This window comes from Nicotiana tabacum, chromosome 8, assembly GCF_000715075.1.
Source record: "Nicotiana tabacum cultivar K326 chromosome 8, ASM71507v2, whole genome shotgun sequence".
Classification (NCBI taxonomy): domain Eukaryota; kingdom Viridiplantae; phylum Streptophyta; class Magnoliopsida; order Solanales; family Solanaceae; genus Nicotiana; species Nicotiana tabacum.
Window position 1 is genome coordinate 207796907 of NC_134087.1, and position 11872 is coordinate 207808778.

The window sequence follows — 11872 nt, forward strand, 5'->3', positions numbered from 1 at the left end:
CTGAGTTATGGAATAAACCACCTCAAATTCGACTTGTTTCAAAGCCTTTCTCAGACCTGGGTGTGTCAAAGTTCCCTAAGGGTCTCAAGGGACCCTGGGCAGTGCTTACACCTAGGTTTGCATAACCAAATAGAGATGAGTGCAGTGTGGAAGGGCCAACCCTTATGTGTCGATGTTTAGAGAGAGCTCAAGGGTCCCAAGGCAAGGCTCACACAAGAAGGGCAGAACCTAGGTTCTAAGAATATAGTGGAAGTGCAAAATACAGAGATTTATCTAAAGATGGGTTGAAAATAGTAAGTGGTAAGGGTGATCTGAAAACAGTAGTAATAAAACTCAAACTACATAGAATCAGCAGTTACACAAAGGGGTCAAGGGTTTTGGGATTACATTGCACGAAGCATATGACCCAAAAAAGTGTCTGGTTTGGTTATGTACAGCAATAGATGATGCCGGCATGCCACATAAATCAGCCAGAGAACAGAAACACATAGGGGGGTATGGGGGTTTGGGATTCATAAGTCAGCAAATCACACAAGTGACTGACAGAGTGCATACATAAGGGAAAATATAATTTAGAAGGGGAGAGAGCATATTACAGCATGCTTAGTAATATAACTTGATTGCATAAACATAAGCAGAAGTAGGAAAGGGTGAAGGAAACTGAAACATCTAAAGAAACATGTTGTTGTTGATGCTTGAAGATTAACTAGGACATACCAGTAGAGAAACAAAGTGCAAAAAGGAAAAGTAAGCAAAAATTCCACAGTCTAACCTTGGCTTTCAGCCGGCTCGACAAAGCAGTAGCACAAGTAGTAGTAGAGAAACGGGAAAAAGTTTTGAGTGTAAGTGTGTGTTCTTGAACTCAATTGTTCGTGTCTTTGAAAGAAAAGAGGGTGGGTATTTATAATTTTGAAAACAAGTGAAGAATAAGGTAATAAGCAAAGTCTTAACACAAACATGAAAACAATCACAAGTCAGAATAATTACCACAAGTGATTCCCTTTAATTAAGGGATCATTGTTTAACGGGTAGCAGCATGTCTAATTAAGGAAAGAAAATCAGTTTGGGGGCAGATTGATTTTGCCATAAAAGGGGCAGTAAAAGCATGAAGCAAACAATCAAGTTTAAGTACAAAATATGCTTATTTTGGGAAAAGATTCAGCAAGGTAAAACATCACAATAAAGGGAAAGGAATCAATTAATTTTAAACAGGCGAGTGAAATTAGGATTCATAAAAGAAAAGCTTCTGTAATCAGTCACAAAATAGAGATCAATCAAGGAAGAAACTTCATTATATAAATAGAGCGAACATGAACATCATACATGCGAGGCCAAACATATTGGCAAAAGAGATAGCACAAACATACAGTAGTGGCAGAAATAAGCTAGGATTCAGTAGTGAACAGAGTCAAGTAGTCGGGGCTCACGTGTATTAGCCAAAGCGAAGAAGAGAGTCAAAAATAGGAAAAGGTCTCACAGTAACAGGTGAGGAAACCTTTTGAGAAGTTAGGGTTTCAACAATAGTCGAGTTAAAAAGATAGTAAAACTCATAATCAGATAAGTCACATAAAGAAAAGAGAGTCTGAAACAAGGAACCTTTAATCGAGTCAAGTATACATTCAAACAAGCAGTCTCAGACCAAAAGACCTAGGGTTTTCCACAATAATCGAGTTTAAAAGATGGCAAAACTCAGAATCAAATAAGTTAAACAAGAACGAAGAACTTAATCGAACAAGTACACATTTAAACAAATAATATTAGAACTCGGATAAGACTAAAAGGAACTAGGGTTTTAAACATGCTGACTCAAGTAGAAGGAAAGCAGAAACATGTAACATAGTAAAATCATGAAACAATACCAAAATCAGGGAAGAGATCTTTAAAAGAGAGGTTAAGAGAAACGCTAATCGGAAAATGAAGAGTCATTTTGAAAGAAAAGTTTGTAGAACCTTCGAGAAAGCACTTAAGAAATTCATAGTAAGTACAGATCTAAGGTTGATCTGAAAGAAAATTGAAACACCTTAAAGGTTATGGTTTCGCAAAACCCAAAAAGGGTGAGAAAGACCTTAAAAGTTACCGATCTAACCAGGAAAGTCAAGGACATACCTAGAAAGGCCATGAATGGCCGGAGAAAGGCCATGAATAGAAGTCGAGCGAGGACTGGACCAGATCTCTTCGATGTCTGGCCATGAAACCACAGAAACAAACACCCAAGAGCCATAGGAGGCTGATACACATCTCAAATGACCATGAGCGGCCATGGATTAGGCAGGAGTTGAGGTAGATTAGGGTGGGATTAGATGGTGGCGGCTAGGGTTCATGAGGAATTTCAGATACAGTTGAGAGAGAAGGGGGATTTAAGGGCGGCGTTTGATGAAGAATGAGGTAGGGTAAGGGGTCGTTTAAGTTTAAAAATGGTAAGGGGGAACGGTGACCGTTGATCTAAATGATCAACATCCTAGATTTAAAGGGGTAGGTGGGGAATCCGGGTTTGGGTTGGTTTAATTGGGGTGGGGTCGGGTTTAATTGAAATTGGGCCGGGAAATTAGGTCTGATTTGAGGTTTAATTTAGGCTATAATTTAAATACCAATGGGCTATTATTTAAAAAGCCAATTTTCCCCTTTTTAAATTATAAAAAATAGTAAATAAATTTCTGGAAATAAATTGAAAGCACTAAAATGTTTTATAACATATAATTATCAATTTAAAAATACAAGACTTAATTTTATGAATAGAAAATACAATTGAATCTTAAAAGGGCTAATATTGCAATTATATGCAATTTAGCTTAAAAATACTAAATAAATTTGTAAAAATATGAAAATATTACATTAGCTATATTTTAGCATAAATATAAAATTCCAACAAATGAATTACCAAAATAATAATTTTGAAAATAATTATTGGGTTTTTTATGGATAAAAGAGGGAAATAAATTGATTTGAAAACCTTTAAAAATTAGGAAAAAATAATAAAAAATTTGGATATGCTTACATATGCACATATATGCTATTTTGAAGGTATTTGACATATTGAAAATATATAGAAAAAAATTGGGTATCAACAACAAGTAGAAGCATAAGAGAAATAAAAGGAAGTGCAATACAAATAGAGACATGTTGTTCTGGATGTTGTAAGTTAAACTGAAGACATACCAGTAAAAATGAGAGAATAAGTGCAGAGTGAGGAGTGAAGAATAGTATAATGAAGGGAAGTAGAGCAGTAGTGTGTAGAGCAGTAGAACAATAGAGCGGTAGAGCAATGTAACCACTCAGTTTTGGCTTGCAGCCGGCTGAGTATCAAGTAAAAGAGTATGTATGTGTGTAAGAGAGAGTTCAGAACAGTGCAATTGTTCCTGTCCTATGCTAAAGAGAGGGTAGAGCATTTATAGTCTGAGAACATGCAGGAAAATAAGGTAATAAGTACTGACTTAGCACAATTATAGAAATAATACAAATCAGAATCAATTAAAGATCTGAACTCCCTTCAATTAGGGAGTCATAGTTTAAATGGGTACAAGTTATATCAAATAGGGAAAAGAATTACTTATAAGACTAATTTTACCCAAGTATGAGTAGTAAAAGCATGTAGCATGTAATAAGGACTAAGTAGAGAATATTTTTAAGTAAGGAAAGTACACGTTAAATAACTAATAGCATATTTGTGCACATAAATAAGGTAGAGTACAATTTTAATTCTGAAAGTTAGTTCAAAGAATCACGAATGAGATTGAAAATCACAGGGAATCAGCACTAACTAAGGAAAGTATCAGAAAAGTAAGGAAGCAATTCAAAAAATCAGTACAGAATTACAAGTAAAATACACAAAATCACAAATTCAGGGAAGATATCGCAGGTCTAAAGAGATTACACAAAATCAATATAAATTATGTGAACAATCAATAAAACAAATAGTCGGACTTATTAAACGATAAATAACACGTGCTGAACAAAAATCAGAGAAACCCTAAGAATAAATTAGAGCAGAAAGCACAAAAGCATATAGAACATACATGAAACCTAGAATGTTCATGAGAAACATGCAAACACATCGCAAACAGACTCAAACTTCAAATCAAACCCAGTAGTATTAGGGTTTCTTAAAAAAATGAATCGATCAAAAGGAGAGACTTAAGTGATGTTTGAACATACTAAAAATCACAAAGTAATTGCTAAAAATCAGAAAGAAATCATTTTTGCAAAAGGGTTTTGAAACCCTAGTCTGGAAAATAAGGAAATCATTTGAAATCAGAGAAATCTTTTGAGGAAAATAGGTGAGAACCTTAAAAGACACATAGATCCATCACATATCTAAAAAGATATGAGGATTTAAAGCTAGGGTTTCCAGAAAAGTAGTAGAGATGATAGAATATCAAAAACCCATAGATCCGTAATAAAACAAGATGAAGTTCTTACTCACAAACGGAAAATGGCCTGAGACAGGCTGATAAACAAAGTTCCAAATCGAAACCAGTTGGGGTTCCCTTGAGAAAATCTCAAGGATCCAAGAAATCGAAGAGCCATGGCATGTGGAAGACCAGGTCCGATCGAAGAAGACATAGAAACATCGTAGGAGGGGTTCACGCCGGTGATGACATTTTAGGGTTAGGGTTACGTCTCAGAGAGAATTTGGAGAGGAAGGATTCAAGGCCAGTGCAAATGAGAGAAATGGGTAGGGTTTGGGGGGTCGTTGGATTAAAAAAGGAAAGAAATAACGTGGACCGTTGATCTGGGAGATCAACGGTCGAGATTAAATGGGGTAGGTGGGTTTCGAGTTTGGGTATGGGTTAATAGGGTGTGGGCCGGGTTTTGTAATTGTAAAATTGGGCTGGTAATTGGGGTCTAATTTGGCTATAATTGAAAGCCAATTTGGCTATAATTTAAATAGCCAGTTTTTTCCTATTTAAGGTATAAAAAATAGTAGATAATTTCTGAAAAATAATTTAAAATTCTTAAAACCTATTGTCTCGCATTGGGGTGCGCCGGTGTTGTTTATTAAGAAGAAGGATGGAACGATGATGATGTGTATAGATTATCGGCAGTTGAAAAGAGTCACCATCAAGAACAAGTATCCACTGCCGAGGATTGATGATTTGTTTGATCAGCTTCAGGGTGGCAAGGTATTTTCAAAGATGGATTTGAGATCTGGCTACCATCAGTTGAGGATTAGGGCATCTGATGTCCCTAAGACGGCTTTTCGCACTTGATACATGCATTATGAGCTTATAGTGATGTCATTTGGATTGACAAATGCCCCAGCAACATTCATGGATTGGATGAACCGGGTGTTCAGGTCTTATTTGGATTCTTTCATGATTCTCTTCATTGATGATATTTTGATCTATTCCCGCAGTTGAGAGGAGCACGAGCAGCACCTTCGAGTCGTTCTTCAGACTCTGAGAGTCAGTCAGTTGTATGTTAAGTTTTCGAAATGTGAGTTTTGGTTGATTTCAGTTGCTTTCTTGGGTCATGTGGTATCGGCAAAGGGTATTCAGGTGGATCCTAAGAAGATTGAGGCAGTCAGGGATCGGCCTAGACCCACATCAGCTATAGAGATCCGGAGTTTCTTGGGTTTGGCGGGTTATTACTGTCGGTTTGTAGAGGGATTTTCATCTATAGCAGTCCGAATGACCAGGTTGACCCAGAAGGGTGCGCCGTTCAGGTGGTCGGACGAGTGTGAGGAGAGCTTTCAGAAGCTCAAGATATCTTTGACTACGGCGCCGGTGTTGGTTTTGCCCACAGGTTCAGGGCCATTTATAGTATGTTGTGACACATCTCATATTAGACTTGGTGCGGGGTTGATGCAGATTGGCAAGGTTATTGCATATGCTTCACGACAGCTGAAGATTCACGAGAAGAATTATCCAGTTTATGATTTGGAGCTAGCAGCCATTGTTCATGCACTGAAGATTTGGAGGCATTATTTATATGGCATGTCATGTGAGGTGTTCATGGATCATAAGAGTTTGCAGTATTTGTTCAAGCAGAAGGAGCTCAATTTGAGGTAGAGGAGGTGGTTAGAGCTACAAAAAGACTATGATATCGCCATCTTATATTATCCTGGAAAGGCCAATATTGTGGCCAATGCTTTGAGTAGAAAGTCAGCCAATATAGGCAGCCTTGCGTATATTCCAGTCGGTGAGAGACCTCTTGCTTTGGATGTTCAGGCTTTGGTCAATCAGTTCGTGAGGTTGGATGTTTCTGAGCCCAGTCGTGTTTTAGCTTGCACAATCGCTCGGTCTTCGTTATTTGAGTGTATCAGAGATCGACAATATGATGATCCTCATTTGATGGTCCGCAGGGAAACAGTGCGGCACGGTAGTTCCAAGCAGGTTACAGTTGGAGATGACAGAGTTTTGAGGATGTAGGGTCGAGTTTGTGTGCCTAATATGGATGGACTTCATGAGTTGATTCTAGAGGAGGCCCATAGTTCCAGGTATTCTATTCATTCGGGCACCACTAAGATGTATTAGGACTTGTGGCAATATTATTGGTCGAGGAGGATGAAGAAGGATATTGTTGTGTATGTAGCTCGGTGTTTGAATTGTCAGCAAGTAAAGTACGAGCATCAGAGACCTGGTGGTTTGCTTCAGCAGATTGCGATTACTAAGTGGAAGTGGGAACGTATCACTATGGACTTCGTTTTTGGACTCCCACAGACTTAGAGGAGGTTTGACGCAGTATGGGTTATTGCAGATAGGCTGACTAAGTTAGCGTATTTCATTCCTGTGGTAGTTTCCTAATCTTCTGAGAGGTTGGCGGAGATTTATATCCGAAAGATCGTTCGTCTTCATGGTATGACCATGTCTATCATTTCTGACCGAGGTACGCAGTTTAACTCGCACTTCTGGAGGGCAGTACAGCGTGACTTGGGTACACGGGTCGAGTTGAGCTCCGCATTTCATCCTCAGACGGACGGGCAGTCCGAGCGTACTATTCAGATTTTGGAGGATATGCTTCGCGCTTGTGTTATTGACTTTGGAGGTTCTTGGGATCAGTTCTTTCCATTAGCGAAGTTTGCCTACAATAACAGCTATCAGTCGAGCATCCAGATGGCTCCCTATGTGGCATTATATGGTAGATGGTATTGATCGCCAGTTGGGTGGTTTAAGCAGGGGGAGGCTCGGTTGCTGGGTACAGATTTAGTACAAGATGCTTTGGACAAGGTTAAGATCGTTCATGATAGGCTTCGTATAGCTCGGTCCAGGCAAAAGAGTTATGCCGACCGTAAGGTTTGTGATGTGGCATTCATGGTCGGAGAGCGAGTGTTGCTTCGGGTTTCACCCATGAAGGGCATGATGATATTTGGGAAGAAGGGCAAGATAAGTCCTAGGTTCATCGGGCCTTTTGAGATCCTTGATCGAGTGGGAGAGGTGGCTTACACACTTGCGTTGTCGCCGAGTTTATCAGCTGTGCATCCAGTGTTTCATGTGTCCATGCTTCGGAAGTATCACGACGATCCATCCCACGTGTTAGACTTCAGCACTGTCCAGTTGGACCAGGATTTGACCTACGAGGCGGAGCCGGTAGCTATTCTAGACCGGCAGGTTCGACAATTGAGATCGAAGAGTTATCTGTCGGTTCGTGTGCAGTGGAGAGGTCAGCCTATTGAGGCAGCTACTTGGGAGTCCGAGTCCGATATGCGGAGTTGATATCCCCATATTTTCACTGACTCAGGTACTTTTCTATGTCCGTTCGAGGACGAACGGTTGATTTTCATATTCCGAGGCCTTGAAAACCTCCTTTTATCTCTCCTCGATTTGCGTGCTCAATCCGAGAGCGATACCGGAATGCTTTTGTGTGAAATATTTAAGAAATAATGATTTTTGGCTTTAAATATGATTTTAGTTGACTTCGGTCAACATTTTGGGTAAACGGACTCGGACCCGCGTTCCGACGGTCCGTAGAAAAATATGGGACTTGGACGTATCCCTAGAATCAAATTCCGAGGTCTCTAGTCCGAGAAATGAATTTTTGAAGAAAATTATTTGCTGGAAAATATAAGGATTTTTGAAATGGAATAGTGTGTGATCTCGTTGGTATCGGGCCCGTATTTTGGTTTCGGATCCTGGTACAGGTTTGATATAATATTTAAGTCGTGTCTGTGAAATTTGGTGGAAAACGGAGGTGATTTGATGTAATTCGTACCTTTGGTTGAAAAGTTAGAAATTTTGAACTTTTTTGGAATTTCATGAGTTTTGGTGTTGAATTTATAGTTCTAGATGTTATTTTGGCGATTTGATCACACAAGCAAGCCGTATGATGTTTTAAGACTTGTGTGCAAGTTTGTTTTGGATCCCCGAGGGCTCGAGTGAGTTTTTGATAGGCTACGGAGTGATTTTTGAACTTAAGGCCAGCTTTTCTCGCAAATGCAAAGTGTGTCCAGGCAGGCCAGTAGTCGCAAATGCGAAGGCAGCAGAAATTGCGTAGGTTCACATTTGCGATGCCCTTCTCGCAATTGCGAGCTTCGCAAATACGATGCTCCAGTCGCAATTGCGACATCTGTAGCTGATCAAAGCATCATTTTGACAGGATTTTCACTTTTCTTCTCAAATTTTCAAACCCTAAGCTCCCATAGGCAATTTGTTTTGAAGAGAGTTCTTCCCCAAATCATAGGTAAACGATTTCTAACTCATTTTCTTCAATCTATTTCATCATTTTACATGATTTCATCTCAAAATCTAGGGTTTTTCATGGGAAATTGGTTGTTTTTGGGTAGAATTTAGGAATTTCGAATTTGGGGGATTTGGACCTGCGTTTGATAGGTTTTTATTTATAATTTCTTTTGTTAAAGATTCATCTTTTTCCTTTGTCTTTTATTCTGTTCCTTTTTATCTTTCTCCTTTCATAGAAAATTCCCCAGTAGAGTCTGTTTGGTCAGAACCAGTGGGAAATGACTTCAAAATAGGCCATCAGCTTTCCAATTATGCAAGATGAGATCTGGCTAATACATCCAAGTGGTATAGTCAGCAAGGAACGAGCACAAGGCCAGTGTCAAGAAAGATATCCCCAGCAAAAGGGAATTGACAAAAGGATTGACGAGTGTCAAGAGAGATATCCTTGCTGAAATCAAAGGTTATTAAACCTCAAGGCCAAGGCCCGTGGACAAACAAGGAGAGCAATGAGCATTATTTGGGAAACTCATGCAAGACTAAAAGGTCGGGAAATGCAAGTTTCCGAGCCATGCCACGAAAGAAGAGGGATATCCCCAGTAGAAAAGGATTATCCCCAACAAATAATATAATCCCCAACAAGCTTTGGAACGCAGAGCAAGGAAGGAGAAAAGGAAAAGGCCATCCCAGAAGGAGTATCACAACCAACCACCGCATTTCAAACTAACAAATTTTATTTTGAAACAGGTAAAAGAAATGGCATTGATGACAGAAATGCATGCCATAAGGGAGACTGTAAAACTGGGGCAGAAAATTTTCCTTTCATTTGGAAAAATTCTGGAAGTCAGGTACCCATTTGATGAAGAATAAAAAATAACACCAGTCTCAAGGGAAGTGGTCTTTGAACCAGTGTTGCCCCATTATAATAAGTTTCCAATGGAGGAAATTGATCCCCAGCAGACAGAACAAAGGGATGACATTTGTGCTCAGAAAAACAAAAGTCATTATCATCCCTAGGAGCTTCTAGAAGAATGAAGCATCTATTTGAAGGGATAAAATTCCCCAGCAACGTTATCCTCAACGACGTTATCCCAAGAAGATAACACTTTTATCCCCAGCAGTGTTGAGAGAAAATAAATTCTGAAAAAAAAAATGAATTTGAAGGAGGGGAAGAAAGGAGACTCCCACAGTGGCATTATCCCCAGCAAGCAAGAACAAAGCAGAGCGAAGGAAGGAGAAAAGAAAAGAAGAAATTACGAAGGTAAGTTTCTCAAATCATTGATCTTTACATTTTCCTCTTAGGATAAAAGGTCCTAATCTAATGAATTTCCCTCCCGATACAATCTTGGTCCGATAAAATTTTTCTCCCAAGATAAGATATCAAATCTTAGTCGGATGAATCTTTCTCCTAAGATCACAACAAATGGACCTAGTCTGACGATTTATCTCCTAGAGTCAAAATCTTGGTCTGATGAAATTGTTCTCCCAAGATAAAATCTTAGTCGGATGAATCTTTCTCCTAAGATCACAACAAATGGACCTAGTCTGACGATTTATCTCCTAGAGTCAAAATCTTGGTCTGATGAAATTGTTCTCCCAAGATAAAATCTTAGTCGGATGAATCTTTCTCCTAAGATCACAACAAAATGGACCTAGTCTGACGATTTATCTTCTAGAGTCAAAATCTTGGTCTGATGAAATTGTTCTCCCAAGATAAAATCTTAGTCGGATGAATCTTTCTCCTAAGATCACAACAAATGGACCTAGTCTGACGATTTATCTCCTAGAGTCAAAATCTTGGTCTGATGAAATTGTTCTCCCAAGATAAAATCTTAGTCGGATGAATCTTTCTCCTAAGATCACAACAAATGGACCTAGTCTGACGATTTATCTCCTAGAGTCAAAATCTTGGTTTGATGAAATTGTTCTCCCAAGATAAAATCTTAGTCGGATGAATCTTTCTCCTAAGATCACAAAAAAATGGACCTAGTCTGACGATTTATCTCCTAGAGTCAAAATCTTGGTCTGATGAAATTGTTCTCCCAAGATAAAATCTTAGTCGGATGAATCTTTCTCCTAAGATCACAACAAAATGGACCTAGTCTGACGATTTATCTCCTAGAGTCACAATCTTGGTCTGATGAAATTTTTCTCCCAAGATAAGATATCAAATCTTAGTCCGATGAATCTTTCTCCTGAGATAAGATATCAAATCCTAGTTTGATGAATTTTCTCCTAGGATAATTTGAAAAAAAAAAGAAGAAGTTTGAATTTGAAAAAAAAAAATTGTTGAAGTCAGGAGCCCCCCCTGAAGAATAGAATGGCGATTCATTGGTTGAAATCAGGAGCCCCCATGAAGAATAGAATGACGATGTATGATTTGAAGTCAGGAGCCCCCCTGAAGAATAGAATGGCGATTTATCGGTTGAAGTCAGGAGCCCGCCTGAAGAGAGGAAAGGCGTTTTAAAAAGTTGTTGAAATTTTGCCAACCTAAAGAAAGGAATGACGATGTATGGGTTGAAGTCAGGAGCCCTCCTGAAGAGAGGAATGGCGATTATTTTCAAAGTTGTTGTCAGGAGCCCGCCTGAAGAGAGGAAAGGCGTTTTTAAAAAGTTGTTGAAATCTTGCCAACCTAAAGAAAGGAATGGCGATGTATGGGTTGAAGTCAGGAGCCCGCCTGAAGAGAGGAATGTCGATTATTTTCAAAGTTGTTGTTGAAGTCAGGAGCCCGCCTGAAGAGAGGAAAGGCGTTTTTAAAAGTTGTTGAAATCGTGCCAACCTAAAGAAAGGAATGGCGATGTATTGGTTGAAGTCAGGAGCCCGCCTGAAGAGAGGAAAGGCGTTTTTAAAAAATTGTTGAAATCTTGCCAACCTAAAGAAAGGAATGGCGATGTATTGGTTGAAGTCAGGAGCCCGCCTGAAGAGAGGAATGGCGATTATTTTCAAAGTTGTTGTTGAAGTCAGGAGCCCGCTTGAAGAGAGGAAAGGCGTTTTTTAAAAATTGTTGAAATCTTGCCAACCTAAAGAAAGGAATGGCGATGTATTGGTTGAAGTCAGGAGCCCGCCTGAAGAGAGGAATGACGTTTATTTTCAAGTGTTGGAAGTGGGAGCCCGCCCTTATAATAGAGGCATACATTTCAGTCTTTACATTTCAAGTGTTGAAGTTGGGAGCCCGCCCATAATAACAGAGGCATACATTTCAAGTCTTTAAATTTCAAGCATCGAAGTTGGGAGCCCTCCCAGACAACAGAGGCATACAT